The sequence below is a fragment of the Ovis canadensis genome, chromosome 7 (assembly GCF_042477335.2).
Source record: "Ovis canadensis isolate MfBH-ARS-UI-01 breed Bighorn chromosome 7, ARS-UI_OviCan_v2, whole genome shotgun sequence".
NCBI classification, from domain to species: domain Eukaryota; kingdom Metazoa; phylum Chordata; class Mammalia; order Artiodactyla; family Bovidae; genus Ovis; species Ovis canadensis.
The window spans coordinates 94,180,570-94,200,140 of record NC_091251.1 but is presented as its reverse complement, the minus strand read 5'-3'; the positions used below and the strand labels follow the sequence as shown (position 1 = coordinate 94,200,140).

At 42.5% G+C, this 19,571-nt stretch overlaps 1 protein-coding gene across 20 annotated transcripts in view; it reads right to left on the bottom strand.

Annotated features, from left to right (window-relative positions):
* Positions 1–19,571, bottom strand: part of RGS6 (regulator of G protein signaling 6) — a 615,305-nt gene that overhangs the window by 248,645 nt on the left and 347,089 nt on the right. The gene's annotated exons all lie outside the window — the stretch shown is intronic.

Here is a 19,571-nt window from a genome sequence, read left to right as displayed (position 1 = left end):
CCATTTCCTCATTTTGTCAAAAGCAATATTAATCTTACTCGAATTTTTCTATCTTCTCCTCACATGTGATTTTCCATAGCACAATGAACTCTTCATTCCTTTTTTTGAATGAAAAGTTCTATTTGGCTTGATGGCAAAGAATAAACACATTTTAAATGCCAATTTTCTTCATGCTTAATTTTTCTCTATGTATCCAATCTGAGAAGTGACAGGAGAAACAACAGTTCTGACAAGGAGCAACCAATAACTTTCAGCAAATCCATTAATTAGGGTCATGTTTATACTTCTTGTCGTCAATGAAACATCTGCCTAAATAGGTTTTCTTGGTGTATAAAGTCATAGCCATCTGTCCACATGAGATAATACACTGCTTCAGTTTTATAAGGATGTGAGAACTGCAGGCTTATATTTTCTGTCAGAAAAGGGTTTTGACTGCATTAACAGTGTTGGACATGGAGTCAGAAAACGTGGGCTGAGTCTCACTTTTGACATTTGGTAGCAAGGAGGTCTCCAGCCAGGGACCTTTGTTTCAGCATTTGTAATAACTATTTCCTAGGATGCAAGTGGACTGTATAACTTCTGTGACATTGGGCACTGCACGATTAAATAACAATGCCCTAAGGAACATTTGATAAGAGTAGGGGTGGGGATTACAATTTAACTGTATTGCCAGGAAGCAGCATATGGCATTCATGAGGGCAATTCATCAATAGATTGTATTCTAAGTAATAGGGGCTCATTCTGACAACAAGCTTTCGCAGCAGAAAAAGAGAAAATGCTAATCTCATAGGGAGAACATGGGAGCCAAAGGGAAGAGTGGGAGAGCGTGTAGGTTACGCAACCTGGAATCAGCCATCAATTTCCAGATCAAGTGCATAGAAAGCAATCATCAGACAGTAGAGGAGATAGAGCAATGAAGATCCACGCTGGGCTAGACATGCTTCCCAGAGCAGCTGATTAAGGATTAACACAAATTCTTTGGTAGGGAAAATTTAAAGACTTATATACCATATAATCCTTTCTAGTTTATTGTATAGACATTGGTTATAATTCTCATTTCAAAGTGTGGGTTTAGTGGCTCAACAGGACCCTTTGTCACCTTCATGATATTACTATTTTCAAGGATTCCCCTTGTTACTGGCATTTGTAAATATGTAGGATAAGGGAAACTAACCTAAGTCTTAGAATCAAGATTCAGGTACCCAGAGAGAGCAAAGCCAGGGAAACTAACTCCCTTTAAAAATTCCATCTTAGCAAGACATTTCCAGCAGGGTGAGCCATCCACGACAAAAGCACGCTGATGTACCACCTTCAAGGTGCCATCCTTCTGCCAAACACTCTTGTCCATGCTTCTAGAACTCTCCGCCTTCTAAAGTATCTGACCTTTCTTTTCCCCTCAAGCTGCCTTCCTAACTTCATTCTCTATGTCTCTTTGTCTAGAAAACCTCACTACATACACTACTGCAGATACATGGTGTCTGCTCAATATGTAGACACCTCTGCTCAACACATACCCTCTCTCCCTAGATGGTGATTCTGATCTCCCTCCAGCCTGCAGCTCCATCTTTCCACTTTAACTTGAAGACTCTGGCAGACCACTGGGGTTATTCCTTTTCCATCCCAACCAGACCAATATGACCTTCTTCTCTACTTATTACCCTTGAAAGCAGCCCCCTAGCTAATTTATCCAAGTATTTAACCTACCTGGTCAAATATCAAGTCTATTTCCAGCCACAGATCCCTTTCATTCAATAGCATCATGAAATGAATTCAGTATTATGGCATTACTTAAGAAGCCAAGACATGAGACTAATGGAAGTCTTGAAAGAAAGAACTGAGTTTTCTAGTATCTTTTGAAGAACAACTAGCTTTGGTTTTTCCAGTAGTCATGTGTGGATGTAAGAGTTGGACCATAAAGAAGGCTGAGAACTGAAGAATTGATGCTTTTGAACTGTGGTGTTGGAGAAGACTCTTTGAGAGTCCCTTGGACTGCAAAGAAAGCAAACCAGTCAATCCTAAAGGAAATAGTCCTGAATATTCATTGGAAAGACTGATGCTGAAGCTGAAGCTCCAATATTCTGGCTACTTGATATGAAGAACTGACTCACTGGAAAAGACCCTGATGCTGGGGAAAACATAAGGCTGGAGGAAAAGGGGCTGACAGAGGGCGAGATGGCTGAATGGCATCACTAACTCAATGGAATGAGTTTGAGCAAGCTCTGGAAGATGAAAGACAGGGAAGCCTGGTGTGCTGCAGTCCATGGAGTTAGAGAGAATCAGACATGACTGAGTCACTGAACAACAAAAAATATAACATTAATGTTATCCTGTCAGCTAAAGGGGCTTCCCTGGTGGCCTGATGTTAAACAATCTGCCTACCAAGGCAGGAGACCTGTGTTCGATCCCTGGGTTGGGAAGATCCCCTAGAGAAGGGAATAGCTACCCACATCAGCTAAAGAGAAAGTTGGCTTATGTCTTACACCCCGGGAAGCAGAGACATGGGCAGAGCAGTTAACCATGGCTGCCTCTGTGTTCTATCTTGTCTTTCAACCCCCCTCCTAATGACACATTGCAGGTTTGGAAATCCCAACCCTGAGACAGTCACATATTAAGGGCTTTTGGGCAATTTGGGCATTTCAGATGGTTTAAGGAACCCTACTACCTGAAAAGGGTAACGCATTAACTATCCGTCACAGATTCCTGAAAACCAATCGATGCTAATCTACTGGTACCCAGTCACCAATCAGTAAAAAGGGTCATAGGAAGGTCAGGTATGTTTGATGGAAAAAAGGGACAAACGTGATCTTCCTGCCGCCGCATCTATTTCTCATGGATGCCACCACTCAAAGGTCTGCATTACAGCCAGAATCCTAGCAGCTTTTACTGATGTTTCACAAGCTTTTCATTTTTCTCATCCATTTCAACTTTGGAATACATGAATGATCCAGAACACAATAATCTCTAAAAAGTGCTAAAATGTCTAGAAATACCATGTAACTGATGAGACCTTTATGTCAGCTACAGTGATTTTTTTTTTTAACACAAAGGGGATCATTTTAATTCTGCTTAAAATCTTTCAATGGCTTCCAGTGTAACTGGAACTGAATTGTATAAAATTCACTGGAATTTGAATTGTGTAAAATTCAAATCCCTCACTGTGGGCTATACTGCCCTGTAGGATCTGGCTCTTCTCTACCCTTCCAGATGCATGGGTTACCACGTCCCAGTCGCTCAGCAACCTCCAGCCACTCCTCACCGTATTCCTCAAGCACATCAAACTCGCTCTGCCTCAGGGCCTTTGCACTGGCAATCCCTCTCCTATAGTGAGCTTCCTCTGGGTTTTTGCAGACCTGCCTCTGCAGTCCTGTCTCAGAAGTCACTTGCTCACAGAAGCCTTGCCTGACCAACCTGTATCAAGAGGGCCCCTCCCCTAGCCACATGATCCCATCACTTACTTTTATTTTCTTCATTGCATTTATTACTCTAGTAGTAGAAACTCAGTGTTATTTAAATTCATGAAATAAATGTGTCTAGTTCCTAATAGTCTCTCTTGCCCCGAGAATCTTGTTATATCCCTCACTTTTTAGCTTGCTACATATGTCTTGCTCTCTCTGCATTAATACACCAATAACTATCTCTGTATTAGTAGCAACCAATAACTTTCAGCAAACCCATTAAATTAGGATTAGGGTCATGTTTCCACTTCTCCTTATAGCCTAAACACTTGCCTAAGTAGGTTTTCTTAGTGTATAAAGTCATAGCCATCTGTCCACATGAGATAAGATTCTCCACTTAAGTTTAGTAACAATGTGAGAACTTGAGGCTTATATTTTCTCCTGCAAGAGTGCTTTGTAGAAAGAGTGCTGGAATGGAGTCAGAAGACTTCGACTGACCCTTGGTAGAAGAGATATGAGGCAAGTAACCTCTGTTTCAGCATTTAGAAAAGGAAAATTATAACTACTTCCCAGGGTGCAAGCGAATGTAGAACTTCTATTACATTGTGCATTGGGTGATCAAATAATAATTATTGATCGATTTGCTTTGATCCATCTCTTCTCTCTACACCATAAGCTCCATGAGAACAAGGATGTGGTTTCTCTCTTCATAACTGTGTCTACAGTATGGGGAACAGCATCTAGTATACAGTTGGTGCTCACTACATTTGTTGAGTGGTTATATTAGCAGTTTGTCCTCACAGTTGTTCTGAGAGATAAATACATCACCCCCACTTCACATGTGAAGAGCCTGAGGTTACAAAAGGCTGGTCAGGATAGCAAAATTGACACTTAATGGTAACACTCACATTCTTCGATAAGTCAACTTGACCGGGCTTCAGGGGGGTTGTCAAATACTTCTGGGTGGTTTGTCAAATACTTCTGGGTGTTTCTAAGAGGCTGCTCTTAGATGAGTTTGGCATTTGGGTCAATAGACTGAATAAAGCAGGGTGTGGGTGGACCTCATCCGATCAGGTGAAGGCTTGAATAGAACAAAAGGCCAACTGCCAGGAGCCAGTGTGGAGAATCCCGCCCATGGCAAAGGTCATGAGGAAGAGGCCTGACCAGCAAAGGCAAGATCAGGCCTCAAGGGGCCCCCCTTCTCGAGCATCTTCCCCAAAACCAGAATCTGTCTGTTTTTTTCATGACTTTCACCAACTCCTCTGACATTAACAAGGGGCTATCCTCGACCACCTTTCTCTGGAGAAAATCAACTTAGAGCTCTAGTTGATAAATCTCCTGGGCATGAAAGGAGTGTTTCAACCCTCCTGTTAGCATTCTAGCTTACTTGGCAGGTTTATCCAGACTCTTGCAACATTGTTGAGCCAATGCTTGATGCCAAGTTCTCACATCCCTTATCCAATGTGTTCCTGGGAGTGCATATAGTCAGGATGTACAAAAAACAAGCAGCAGCTTTAGCATTAGCAACATTGGACTTTGAGTCAATAAGTTCTTTCTTTGCTGTAACCCGCTGAATCTTTGCTCCATAAAAATATAACTCTGTACTTTAAGGGTGACGCAGGCTAAGGAATTTAAGAAAAAACATTTCAAGGGAAAGTGTTTTAGCTGACCAACCTTTGTCAAAAAGGAGTCATAAAATGTTAACAGGCCTCTGGGCCAGAAAATAATGTACGAAAAATAAGACTCTTGCAGGAAAGAACCTGGTATCGATAAAAATTAATACTGATGGAATGTTGTGTCGACTCTGCATTTTTCACTTTGCTCAATGTACAACTCAGGATATAAAAGCCCTCTCTGAAAATAAAGTGATGGGCCTTACTCAGTGAAGCTTGGTCACCCCGTGTCATTCTTTCTTTATCTTTCTCTAAATCTCAGTTGCTGACGCTGTCACCCTGAAGATACCCTGGATCCAACTGGAGCTGGACCCCGGCAGCCAACCATCCCTTGATTAAGTGGGAATTCCCCCTGCCAGATTGCCCTTGGAGATAGGACATTTTTTCCCCTGCCATCCAGTCTTGAGTGGCAACATTGGCTCTTCCTCGGCCTTGAGGCTGTGGGTCACTGGACTGGAACTACATATCAGGTCTCCTGGGCCTCCTGCTGGCTGACTCACCCTGCAGATCCTGGGACTTGTCAGCCTCCACAACTGCACAAGCCAATTCCTTCTAAGGAATATCTCCAGCCCTTTGTAGGCCTGTTTCTGGGCCATCAATCACTCATCTAAGTCGGCTAATGGTTCCCATCTTCCCCTGACCCATAACACAATTTCTCTTTCGAGACTCTGCTGTCACCTTGGGTAGGCTGAACAACCTTTCCCAGAATTTCCTGCTCTGTATGTTTCTGACTAGAATGGGCCATAAGAGACCTTCATGTGTGAAATTCAGAGGGCAGAAGTGAAAGAACAGCTTTACCAATATACCCTACATATTCACTGACAGCCAGAAAAATCCTTCTTGTGCTTGAAGGCTGAGTTCTGTTTTTGCTACTAGCCAGAGAAAACTCTGCTCTTGAAGGATTCATGGGAGGAGAAGCCCAGTCAAATGATCCCCATGTTATGAAAGTCTGTGCTGTATAACATATCTGATCCTAGAAATAAAGAGATAGACCCACATTCAAAGATCCAGATATTATGCAAAGCAGGTACACCCTTGGCAGCTCTCAGAACTCTGCTTACTACAGTGCCCTTATTAAACTCATGATGGTCTAGAAATCTACAGGTAAGACTCACTGTTATGCACTGTTCCTGGTATATAAGTAATTGCTTTCACTCACAGGGGCGCTCTTCTACTGTTTTTCTACCTTCTTGTTGGGCAAACAATACTCATGTTCTCATGAATAATTAGGTAACAGATTGTAGCACTATAGAAATGAGAAATTTCTCTTTTCCTTTAAAATGTTCACTTATTAAGTCATTGAATTGCAAAATAATAACACATGCTCATTAAACACATATAGAAAATCAGAAAAGTGAAAGTAGTAATCTCACTATATCCAACTGTAATCACCACACAAGACAAACATTTTGTTAATTGTTGACTTGTTCACAGTTGATGCTACAGTGCTTTTGGAATTTGATGCAATCCAGGTAGCAAACTTTCACTCTGGTGGGTGAGGATAAATTTTCTGTTAAAGGAAACAGATGTGCTCTTGTTAATTAATCCAGAAAGCAGTTAATCCCGAGTCATGGAACCAGGTAAACTGCATTTGTTTCCTGCTGCTACATTAACAAATTATCACAGACTCGGGGTCTTAAAGTAACACAAATTAATTCTCTTCAGTTCTGGATGTCCAAAATCTAAAATGGGTGGTACGGCTGTGTTTGTTCTGAAGGTTCTAGAGGGAAAACTCATTTCCTTGTTTTTTTTTTTTTTTTTTTTTTTAAGCTCTCGAGTTTGCCTGCATTCTTTGGCGTGTGGCCTCTCTCTTCTCCAAAGTCAGTAGTAGCATCAACCTGACCTCTGCTTCTATCACAACAACACTTCTCTGACTCTGAGCCTCCTGCCATTATCCCTTTATTGATTACATTTGGCCCATGTAGTAATCTGGGTTAATCTCCCTACCTGAAGAAAGCTGAGAGCTGAAGAACTGATGCTTTTGAACTGTGGTGTTGGAGAAGACTCTTGAGAGTCCCTTGGAATGCAAGGAGATCCAACCAGTCCATTCTGAAGGAGATCAGCCCTGGGATTTCTTTGGAAGGAATGATGCTGAAGCTGAAATTCCAGTACTTTGGCCACCTCATGAGAAGAGCTGACTCATTGGAAAAGACCCTGATGCTGGGAGGGATTGGGGGCAGGAGGAGAAGGGTACGAGAGAGGATGAGATGGCTGGATGACATCACTGACTCAACGGATGTGAGTCTGAGTGAACTCCGGGAGTTGGTGATGGACAGGGAGGCCTGGCGTGCTGCAATTCATGGGGTCGCAAAGAGTCGGACACAACTGAGCGACTGAACTGAACTGAAAGATCCTGAACTTACATGTGCAAAGTCCCTTCTGCCATGCACAGTAGTAAATGCGAAGGCTCTGGGCATTTGGAAGTGGACATCCACGATGGCCATCCATTATTCTGTCTATTGTGTGAGCCTTGGGCCTGATGAAAACAAACTCCTGTGGCCTCTGGTTTCACTCTGGAAGGTCTGGGGTGGTACCGGTGGTGAAGGCTGAGCTGCGCTAATCGTGCAGTGATAGGATGGCAGGGAGTAGAATCCCAGGCCCTGGATGCAACACTGATGGGGCTCTGGTTTGAGAGCTTATGAACATGCACCTGAGTTCCAGGCACACTGATGGGTTATGATATGAACTGGGACTGACCTGATAGACTCAAAGAGAGCATGGCTGTACTTCTTAAGTCAGAGGGGCAAGATGCTTCTGCACTCAATGTAGACTGATGCTAGAACAGCCCCTAATCCATTGTCTTTGCCACTTCAGGTTTGGCAGGGATAAATGACTTTCTAGGACACTCCTAACTGGGTATGGCATGGGAAGGAATGGCCCCCTCCCTCAGACCTCCAGGAACAATCTGGACAGTACTCCCAGCTGTATGGGCTGTCCTAGTCCAACATTAGCAGTTTCACCAGGGGGAAACATTGCTGTTCAGTAGTAATGAATGGTTCCAAATTATTACATACTTGAGCAGAAAATACCTTCCGTTTTGCAGCTAGGCACGTTCCCATATACACTCCTGATGAAATGCCACTTCCATCTGCACATACCAGGGTCAAGGACATCTTTTTCATACCTTCTTAAGCTGAATCAACAATTTTGTAAATGGATGCAACTCCATACACCTGCCACACTTAATGTATTCAGGTCTCCCTGCAGTTACCAAGGTTATTCTTCAAGCAACTACAAAGGTGACATTTCCTAGGTGTCCTTTAGGCCTGCGCTGGGGGATAAAGGTCACCACACGAGATTATCCTAGAGGCATCAAGAACCAGTGAGTGAAGTTAACACCTTCATAAGGCAGGAGTGTTTATCAACGGCTGGTAACTGTATTTCCTCTCATCTCTTGTTACTTTAAATCTTCATGGGGCCCCTGCACTATTCCGTAGCTTACCCACGCTGGCTACACAGTGTCCTTTATTCCCAGTGTATATACCTCTTGCTGTCCCTGTTACCTATACTGCTGTGTTAGCTGTTGACCCAATTTAATGCCCAGCTGGAAACTTCTCTCTCAGTTGTGATTAAAGGGAAAAAAGAAGAGAGGAGGTGATCTAGTTACTTGCATATGTATAGTTCTTTGATGAAAGGAAAAAAGGTAATGAAGGAAGAAGTTGTCTAATGACCCACATATATATTATTTCTTCTTAGGCTGAGGTTTCTTGCCCATAATGCAAGCTCTGAAAGGCAGAGCCAACCTTCTCAAGTCATTTCAATTATGTACGACTTCATATGAATGCATGTTCCTGTTTAGTCGCTGAGTTGTCTCCAACACTTTTTGCAACCCCATGGACTGCAGCCTGCCAGATTCCTCTGTCCATGGGATTTCCCAGGCAAGAATACTGAAATGGGTTCCATTTACTTTTCCAGGGGATCTTTCCAACCTGCACTGGCAGACAGATTCTTTACCACTGAGCCAGCAGTGAAGCCTGACCTCATACATCTCCAATTTAATTTCCTTAAAGCCATGTTTCAACTGTGAATGAGAAAGTTGCTCAGTTGTGTCCAACTCTGTGACCCATGGACCACAGAGTCCATGGAATTCTCCAGGCCAGAATACTGGAGTGGGTAGCCTTTCACTTCTCCAGGGGATCTTCCCAACCCAGGGATCGAACCCAGGTCTCTCACATTGCCGGCAGAACCAGTTTTATCTCTAATTCACCTAATTTGCTGGCATGACTCTTTTTGCAGAATTTCCAATTTAAGAAAAAAAGAATGGGGATGGACACAGTGCATTATAGTCACTGGGAGCAAGATGATGGGGCTGCACCCAGGATGGAGTAAAAGGGGTACAGAGCCTGAGTTGTGGATAGACAATATTTTGTACACTAGTCTAGCTTTTTGATGCTGTAGTGATGGCAAGACATTTTCAACAGGCCAGTCTGTTTTCAGTACATTTGTTAGTAAAGAGTCATGAAGAGCTAGAAACTGAAAGGGCATTTGAGAACACTGATTTGAGAACATTTAATCCACCACCTTCTAGAATAGGAAACAGCAACCCACTCAAGTATTCTTGCCTGGAGAATGCCATGGACAGAGGAGCCTGGCGGGCTAGTCCATAGGGTCACAAAGAGTTGGACACGACTAAAATGAAGATCATGGCATCCGGTCCCATCACTTCATGGGAAATAGATGAGGAAAAGGTGGAAACAGTGCCAGACTTTATTTTTGGGGGCTCCAGAATCACTGCAGATGGTGACTGCAGCCATGAAATTAAAAGACACTTACTCCTTGGAAGAAAAGTTATGACCAACCTAGATAGCATATTCAAAAGCAGAGACATTACTTTGCTGACTAAGGTCTGTCTAGTCAAGGCTATGGTTTTTCCTGTAGTCATGTACAGATGTGAGAGTTGGACTGTGAAGAAAGCTGAGCACCGAAGAATTGATGCTTTTGAATTGTGGTGTTGGAGAACACTCTTGAGAGTCCCTTGGACTGCAAGGAGATCCAACCAGTCCATTCTGAAGGAGATCAGCCCTGGGATTTCTTTGGAAGGAATGATGCTGAAGCTGAAACTCCAGTACTTTGGCCACCTCATGAGAAGAGTTGACTCATTGGAAAAGACTCTGATGCTGGGAGGGACTGGGGGCAGGAGGAAAAGGGGACGACCGAAGATGAGATGGCTGGATGCATCACAGACTCGATGGACGTGGGTCTGAGTGAACTCAGGGAGATGGTGATAGACAGGGAGGCCTGGCATGCTGCGATTCAGGGAGTTGCAAAGAGTCAGACACGACTGAGCGACTGAACTGAACTGAACTGGAAGTGACTTACACTAGCATAATCCACCACCTTCATTTTAGAGGATGAAGTGGAAATCCAGACTTGTCCAGTGACTTGCCACAGTTAGTTTACAGAAGAGAAACCAAAATCTAAGTCTTCTGATTACCAGGCAAGTGCTCTTCCCATATAACATGTTGTCCCTTCTTTATCCTTTAGATCTGTAGCCCCAATTGCACTGGCTATGGTGAAATGAGATTGCTCTTAGCAAAGGTCAGGTAACCCTCCTCTCTGCTGGGCCCAGAGTACATGTCCTGAGTCCTTATCCAATTGATCACATTCTGTGATTTTGGAGGCTGGATGAGAACGTGGTAGGCACAATAATGCTCATCTTCCATCCACTGAATAGATCCATATCCTCAGCCCTGAACCTGTGACTATGTTAGGTCATATGGCAAAGGGAATTAAGGCTGAAAATGGAATTTTTAAGGTTGTTAATCAGCTGTCCTTTAAATAGGAAGATTATCCCACATTATCCAAGTGAGCCCAAGGTAATCACAAGAGTCCTTACACATATGAGGCAAAAAACAGAGTAATGCCGTGGAGAAGAAAACTCACCGTTGCTGGGTTTGAAAAGGGAAGGGGACCATGAGCCAAGAAATGTGGGCAACTTCTTGAAGATGGAAGAGGCAAGATTCCCCGCAGAACCTCCAGAATGAGCATACCCTGTCAACACCTTGATCTTAATTCACTGAGACCCTTGCCAGACTTTTCATCTCCAGAACTGTAAAGTAATCATTTGTGTTGTGATAATTTGTTATAGTAGCGACAGAAAAGCAATGCAAAGTTGGAATGACTCCACACAAATCATCACATGTTAAAATGCTCCATTCTCCAACCAGCTCCTTTTGACTCTTGACCAGGTGTGAACCTGGTCAGATCCACAATTCAATGGATTCTCACTCTCTCAAACCACAACCTCTCCTGCCCCTAACCGCCCAACACATTGCTGGTGCTACTTCTCTTGTGCTGTTAACAGCCTGACTAATAGGCCTGGGCTTTCCAACCACAACTTTTTCATCCATCAATCCACCAACCAGCATAATGCTTGGAAACAGTAGGTGTTCAATGAATGTTTGCAGAACTCAAATTCAATCCTAAAGAGAATGGCTGATTTTTTTTTTTTTCCTCTCACAGTTTGCAAAGAATTAGGCACACAGCATATTATAAATAGCACTAAATAAAGGAGAGAGACTCCACATAATTTTTGGTATACTAAACAGTTTCTTTTGGCAGAATGAGGGCTGGGGTAAGGTGTGACTGTATGAAAGCTGGAATTCATGGCCTTTGATGTATTATAGAATTCTTTAATGATGCGTCTTTCTCAACTGCCCAACAACAAATAAAGATGTATTTTGAGGCCTGGTTGACAGGCCACGTTGCAAGTCCAAACTATTGTTGCTGCAATGGAACAGCTTGTCACAGCAGCCTAATTTATTCTCTCTCTGAAAGCCTGGCACCAGCTCTGCAACTGAAACTGCTTTTGTCTGAGTCTCAACTATTGCCGCCAACCAAGCCAAAATGTGCATTCATTGTGCACTGTCTGGTTGCATGCTAATTGTGGCTGTGTCCTCGGGTGACATTTGAAAGGCTGGACAGTTGACAATGAATAGTCTTTGCCCGCTCTCCTCTCTCCCACCCTTTCCCTGCGGCAGTTCCTAGGATCAGGCCATTTCACTTCCTTTCTCTATATTTCTCCCTGCCTTGGAGGATTCCATTTGTTCTGGCTGTCACCCAGTCTCATTCTTTTCCACAGACCAACGCTGTGAGCATGAACCTGAGTCCCAGAAAAGTTGCACGGGAGCTGACATCTTGCAAACTAGAACGTTTTGAATGCAAAGAGCAGCACGTGGCAGAGGGGAACATGATCTAAATTATCCCGTCACCTCGGTCTCCTCTGCGAATCCCTCCTCCAGGAAATCTCTCGGGATTTCTGCCAAAAGATTCTCCCTGCAAAGCATTTGACTTGCACCTTTTTTTTCTATGTGCAATGAATGCTAGCTTTTGATTTTCTCACTAGGGACTAAGTCCATGTTTGATGTATTAAATTAAAAGTACATGGCACTTCATTGAGATAAAATGTGTGTATATGGAGTCAGAGAGGGAAAGAAAGAGGAAGGGAGAGAAAGAAAGAGTGCTTGAACATAAGCTCTTTTTAATATGCATTTTCTCTATAAAATTAAGGAAGTACTCCTCTGGAAGGAGAAAACATCCTGTCCATCTATAAAATCATACATTGAAATAACACACATTATTCAAAATCTCACACTAAAAGGGAAGTCAACCAGTTCTTATTAAAATGTGGTGATTGGTAATATTAAAACAGATCTGTCCTGAGTTTCTTAAAAATCTTAAGGACAGGATCACAGCCATTAGAGGTCCATCAAGCTTTAACACTCTTTTCAACATCTCCAATACCTTTACCTCTTTGATGCTGTGGATTTAGGACACTGAAATGCATTTCCTCTCCCAAATACACTCTCTTCCAATCTTACACAACAAGCAATCGCTTGTGAGTATTGATCAAGCCAAGTTGGTAACTCAGCATTCATCCTTTCATTGAAGGTAGATTTTGAACTTGGACGCTTATACCAATCCACTCAATCCTAAGAGTTCCAGCATGAAGATCTTCAATGCATACAGTTCTAATATTTCTTGATAGCCTGCTTGTTGATCTCCATGTGAAGTTAACTTTGCCAAATAGAAGTAACCATCGGTTAGGGTGACTGTGGATCCCATCATATGTATGCAGAAATGTAGTGGCCTCTGAATTTATCAACCAATGAACTTCAGATTACAGGAAAGCTCAGCGCTCAGTGTGACTTTGTCCTTAGTTGTGTCAACAAAGCATATTGACATGCAGCTGAGTACAGAACATCACATCTGGGATTGTGATGAAATAAACCAACTAAAGGAAAAGTTAGTTCTGGTTCTCAGAGAGCTTAAGCCTTTGATACACACGCGAAAGAGTCAGACATGGCTTAGCGACTTAACAACAACACATTCAGAAGGAGGCAACACAAACTAAGCAAGTAGGGCCTTTTATTTAACTCAGCGGGCCAAATTATCATATTTAATGTAGGAAAAGGGTAATTATTATCTACCAATTTGCATATATTATAGACAAGAAAGCTAAGGACCAGAGAGATGACATTCACAGCCCAAGGACACCCTGTCCTCTGGGACACAGAAACAATTTTGTATCACAAAATCAGCCTTTGTCATCACAGAATATCAAAGTCCAAATGGATGTCAGAAGTTAGGGGCCAGTTTCCTCTCTTGTACATGCGTTCTTCAGCTATTTCCTGAAATGAGCTGTTTTCTATCAATGTAATCATACAAAAATTAACCAGCAGCATGGTGAGCATCTGGAAAGAGCAGAGATGGTGGGATTTAAAGTCCTAAGATTAAATAACCCATTCATTTACCACTCAAGTTTATTGAGCATCTACTATGTGCCAGGCATTGTGAGCGCTACTAGGAATCCAGCACTAAAGTCATGTCCTCATGGAGCTTACATTCTAGTAGGAGACAGACAGTAAACAAATACATGAGTAAAATATTCAGTAAGCCAGATTATGATAGTACTATGGGAAAAAATACAGTGCTATGGAGAAAGGAGGAATTCTAGCTGTGGGGGGAGGGGATGGGAAAGGTTTTTACACAGGATCATCATTAAAAAGGCATCGTTCCAGCAAAGACATAAAAGTTAGAGAGTAAATCATGTAGCTCCCTGGGACAAGAGGATCCCAAGCAGATGGAAGAGGAAATGCCAAGGCCACGATTTTTGAAGAGACAGCAAGGATAGCAATATGACTGAAGTAAAGTGAACAAGCATCAGCAATGATGGCAAGGCAGGCCAGAGAAATAATGGGGGTAGAAGGCAGATTGTAGCCCTAGTACAGACTTCCCTGCCTGGGTGCTGGGAACTGACTTTAGGGGAACAAGGGCAGAAGCAGGGAGGCCAAGGGCAAGGCTATCACAGTGGTCAGGCAGAGAGATGATGCTGGCTGGGATCAGGGTAGGAGTGACAGAGGAGATAGATTCTGGGTGTATTTAAGCAGAATAGTGGTTACCTTAGGGGAAGAGGGTGGGAGAGGGCAAAATGGGTAAAGGGGGTCAACAGTTTGGTGATGGATAGAAACTAAACCTTTGGTGATGGACATGATGGAGTGTATACAGAAGTCAAAATACAGTACTGTACATATGAAACTTATATGAGGTCATAAACCAATAAAAAAGAAAACGAAAAGTGAAGCTGGCAGAGATTCACTGCTACACTAAAAGCAGGATGTAAGAGAAATAAGGGAGAAAGTACAATCGTAGCTAGGCGTTTAATAGGAACATTGCTGTACCATCTAGTGAAATGGAGCAGCCTGAAGGAATACGTTGTGACAGGAAGCTTGGGTCTAATTACCAGCTATATATCACTGGGCAAGTCGCTTAACCCCTCTGAACCTCAATTTCCCTCTGTATTTCAGTAATGCCTTTTTACTCTACAGAACTGTTGAGAGATTCAACCAGGATAACATGTAAGGTGGTGTCATGCCTGGTATAAAGCATAACACTGAAGGCTGTTATTACCCTGTGGGGAGGGATTCTGCCACACCTGTCCTGCCTACCCACCTCCCCTCTCCCAGCCATCCCTCCTCACCTAAAATCTCTCTCTCTCTGAGCTAAGGCTAAATGAATCACTGCTGCAAAGTCTATTAGAAGTCACTTATAGCAACTGGTGAATGAAATCCTATTTGGGGGAAGAGTGACTGAAAACTCACATGCCACAGAGCCAGTGCTCAGAGCCCTGAAGCAGCCTCTTTTTCGTTGATTTGTGAGGCAGAGTGGGAGGAAGTCAGAGAAATATCACGGGTGTGCTATTCCATTTCCCTCAGGTAGAAACCACCCAGAAGAGAAAGTTCATTGCCTATCAAACTGTGCAGGGAGGTTTTTAAAAAATTGCTATGGAATTTAAAAGAACCAAAAAAATAATAATAATACAGAAGAGGCAAGGAGGAGACAGAAAGATTCCAATTATGATACCTTAGGAAAAAACTCACCTTTGGGTATCAGCTTGTTATTCTTATGTTAACAAGAGAGGGCCACTCAAGGCTTGGTGGGGTAGGGGCAGAAATATTCCCAAAGGTGGGCTTGTCAGGAACTAAAGCAGTTATTCTTAATGCTGAGTTTTTCCTATGATATCCTGGACTCTAGAATAACAATCTACAAGACAAGCCTAAATGTCAGCAAATTTCAATATTTGTTGTTGTTCAGTCACTAAGTCATGTCTGATTCTACATAAGCTACAAATTCTCTAAACACCATGTATAGAATAATTAGGGGGAAATGATCACTCTTGAAAGCTAAGTCAGATTCTTCCGATAAATGTTCACATGGAGTGTGTGCTTAGGTATGTCACTGAACCATCACTGACTCCGGAAACTAAGATCATTATAGAAATAACCACATTCTAAGCTTCAGGGTAGAAATTAATAGGCTATGGTGACAAAAATGCTTTTCTTTTTTTTTTTACTTAAGAGTCTCTAATCTACAGTGGGCTGAAAGAAGAGATTCAAGTGTCAGGAACAGACTAACAACAGAAGTCTTCCATTCTTCTTGTACAAGCAACGTACAAGTAATGAGTACGTTTAGTTAGCCACAGGTTCCATGGAGTTAGCATGACACAAAATAAACTCGTGTCAAATAAACTTGCTGGTCCCTGAATTAACGAACTATCAGGAAAAAAACCCTTCACTGAGCCTAGCTCAGCCTTGATACTGTTGAGCCCCAGATAGAAAGAACATATTCCTCAGCCTGGGACGAAATCTAGAAATGCCTATGAGCTTCATTCTGAGCAATGAGATTAGAAGAGATATCCCTAAATTGTTTCCCAAAGCTTGGACATCTCTTTGAGAAAGTGATTAGGGAGGGAAACTTTCAACTCTTTTCATTTCAACCAGTATTCCTTGAACCCTGCCCTAAGTACCAAAGATTTATGAGACAATCTAATTTGGAGAAAGCAGCACAATACTGAAGAAAATTGGATAACAAAAAAGGTAAGTGTGAAGATTAAAGGTGGCGGCCAACTATGCTATAGGATGTGGGGACTAGGGTCTCTGCCTTTAAAGTTGGGAGTTGTAACTGCTTGGGCCCAGGCTTAGAATACCTTAGCTTCCACTTCCTTTTTCTTCTTCCTTTTTCTTGAAGTGATCCCCATGGGTGGAATCAGCTGCCATACAGTCAGTCTGAGACCACCAAGTGTAGGTGTAAGTGGTCCGGGGACATTCCAGCTGCGTGCACCTTCCAGCCACTCCACCAAGGCACTGGGCATGTGAGTGAAGCTGTTTACCTTCCTCCAGATCAGCCATCTGCCAACAGACCACTGAGTGACCTCGACTGCGGTCCACAAGGATCAAAGAAACTCCTACCTGAGATCTGCCAGAATTCCTGATCCACAAACCCAGGAGACATGAGAAAACATTTACTGTTTTAAGCTACTAAACTTTGGGGGTAGTTACATAGCATAGATAAGCAGAACAGCAAATATGAACAGATGCACTCCCCTCTCCCTTCGCCTGCAAAAAGTGGCATGACTGAAATTCAGAGTGGGAAAAGATCAATATGGGTTGGAGTATTTAGGGAAAGCTATAGAAAGGGAAGAAACTAGGTTGAATCTGAAAGGAAAGCTTTGTACAGGCAGATGGCTCCCAAGAAGTATTCTCTGCCCTCTAGTACCCAGACCAGTACCTGGCAGGAAATTCTCCATTTGACCCCCCAGGCCTGTGGCTGAACCAGGTGGCAGATTCCCCATGAAGTGGAGAGAAACACAGTGCCAGTGGGTGCAAACCCGAAATGTCATGTTGCTGCCAAAGTTCCTTGGCATGCCAATTTTCTGATGCCTCATTTACAATGCAAAGATGCTGAATCCTGTGTCACCATTCTAACCAACCACATTTGAAAAACCCACTAGTTTTATCAATCCTAGAGTGTTTTCCAGATCAGGATATTTTCTATGCATATAGCCAACCCCATACTCATCATACAGAGTATTTAAAAAGTCAGTTTTTACTATTCTAATGAGACAGCTGCCCCTAACTCCATTCTCTCACCTCAGTGGCAGAGTATATGTGATCATCTGGATTTACCAGAAGATGCTCTAAAGCCTCCCTCCAGCTCCCTCCCGGCAGGCATCAGAGAGAAGTCCAACAAATTCACCCACAACATTTGCCAGGCAACAGAATGTAGCATTGAGAAGTTCTTGAAAACATGACATGTTGAAATACAGCAAAGACTCTTGGTGCTTACAGATGGGACAACGGAGGCATCATGACGGTAAATGGTTGACACAAGCTGGCAGGAACATTAGCAAACATTAGAATCAATTTTGCCCTCTGTCTCTCCCTGGGAGAGCCCAAGAGTTGTAAACTTAAAAAATTCTCTTGAACTTCTTGGTTCCAAATGGTAAAATAATTTATTTTTGGTTGCTTGAATTGCTTTCACTCCTGGTAACAGTGTTCTCTAATTTCTGCTCCCTAAGACAAAAGCACGTGGAAAATCCTCTTGTGAAAACCCCACAAGGGGTTTGAAATAGAAAGTTATGAACGAGTTTCACACTGACCTCAGTTTACTTGGTAATAACCATTTTTGGTGAGAATGCTTTCCTTCTCCTGGATGGTAAGTAGTACTTAAAAAAATGAATAAATGAAAAACTTTTAATTGTAAGTATCGTGGCTTTCTTTTTTATTTTACTTTATTTTACTTTACAATACTGTATTGGTTTTGCCATACATCAACATGAATTCACCACGGGTGTACACGTGTTCCCAATCCTGAACCCCCCTCCCACTTCCCTCCCCACACCATCTCTCTGAGTCATCCCAGTGCACCAGCCCCAAGCATCCCGTAACCTGCATCTAACCTAGACTGGCGATTCATTTCTTATATTATTATACATGTTTCAATGCCATTCTCCCAAATCATCCCACCCTCTCCCTCTCCCACAGAGTCCAAAAGACTGTTCTATACATGTGTGTCTCTTTTGCTGTCTCACATACAGGGTTATTGTTACCATCCTTCTAAATTCCATATATATGTGTTAGTATACTGTATCGATGTTTTTCTTTCTGGCTTACTTCACTCTGTATAATCGGCTCCAGTTTCATCCATCTCATTAGAACCAGTTTCATCCATCTCATTAGAACTGATTCAAATGTATTCTTTTTAATGGCTGAGTAATACTCCATTGTGTATATGTACCACAGCTTTCTTATCCACTCATCTGCTGATGGACATCTAGGTTGCTTCCATGTCCTGGCTATTATAAGCAGTGCTGCGATGAACATTGGGGTACACGCGTCTCTTTCAATTCAGGTTTCTTTGGCGTGTATGCCCAGAAGTGGGATTGCTGGGTCATAAGGCAGTTCTATTTCCAGTTTTTTAAGGAATCTCCACACTGTTCTCCATAGTGGCTGTACTAGTTTGCATTCCCACCAACAGTGTAGGAGGGTTCCCTTTTCTCCACACCCTCTCCAGCATTTATTGCTTGTAGACTTTTGGATCGCAGCCATTCTGACTGGCGTGAAATGGTACCTCATTGTGGTTTTGATTTGCATTTCGCTGATAATGAGTGATGTTGAGCATCTTTTCATGTGTTTGTTAGCCATCTGTATGTCTTCTTTGGAGAAATGTCTATTTAGTTCTTTAGCCCATTTTTTTGATTGGGTCATTTATTTTTCTGGAGTTGAGCTGCAGGAGTTGCTTGTATATTTTTGAGATTAGTTGTTTGTCAGTTGCTTCACTTGCTATTATTTTCTCCCATTCTGAAGGCTGTCTTTTCACCTTGCTTATAGTTTCCTTTGTTGTGCAGAAGCTTTTAATTGTGGCTTTCTGACTATTTACCCACCAGGAACCTCTCAAAGTAAAGACATCAGCACAAAATCGTTTTTTCTTTATAGCTATCTACCCCCAACAGATACACGTATAAACTCAAGACACTAGAAAGTACTACTTTACGTTCTTTAAATTAAAATGTTTCTTAAGTTTTAAATTTCATGGAGACCAGTCAGAGCTACTGAGATTCCAGCAGAGGTATTCACAAGCACTTACTACATACATGCAAACATAGGTCCAGAATCCTTGCTTACAAATCTGAAATACAAAGTGCCCTGAAAATAAATCTCTCATA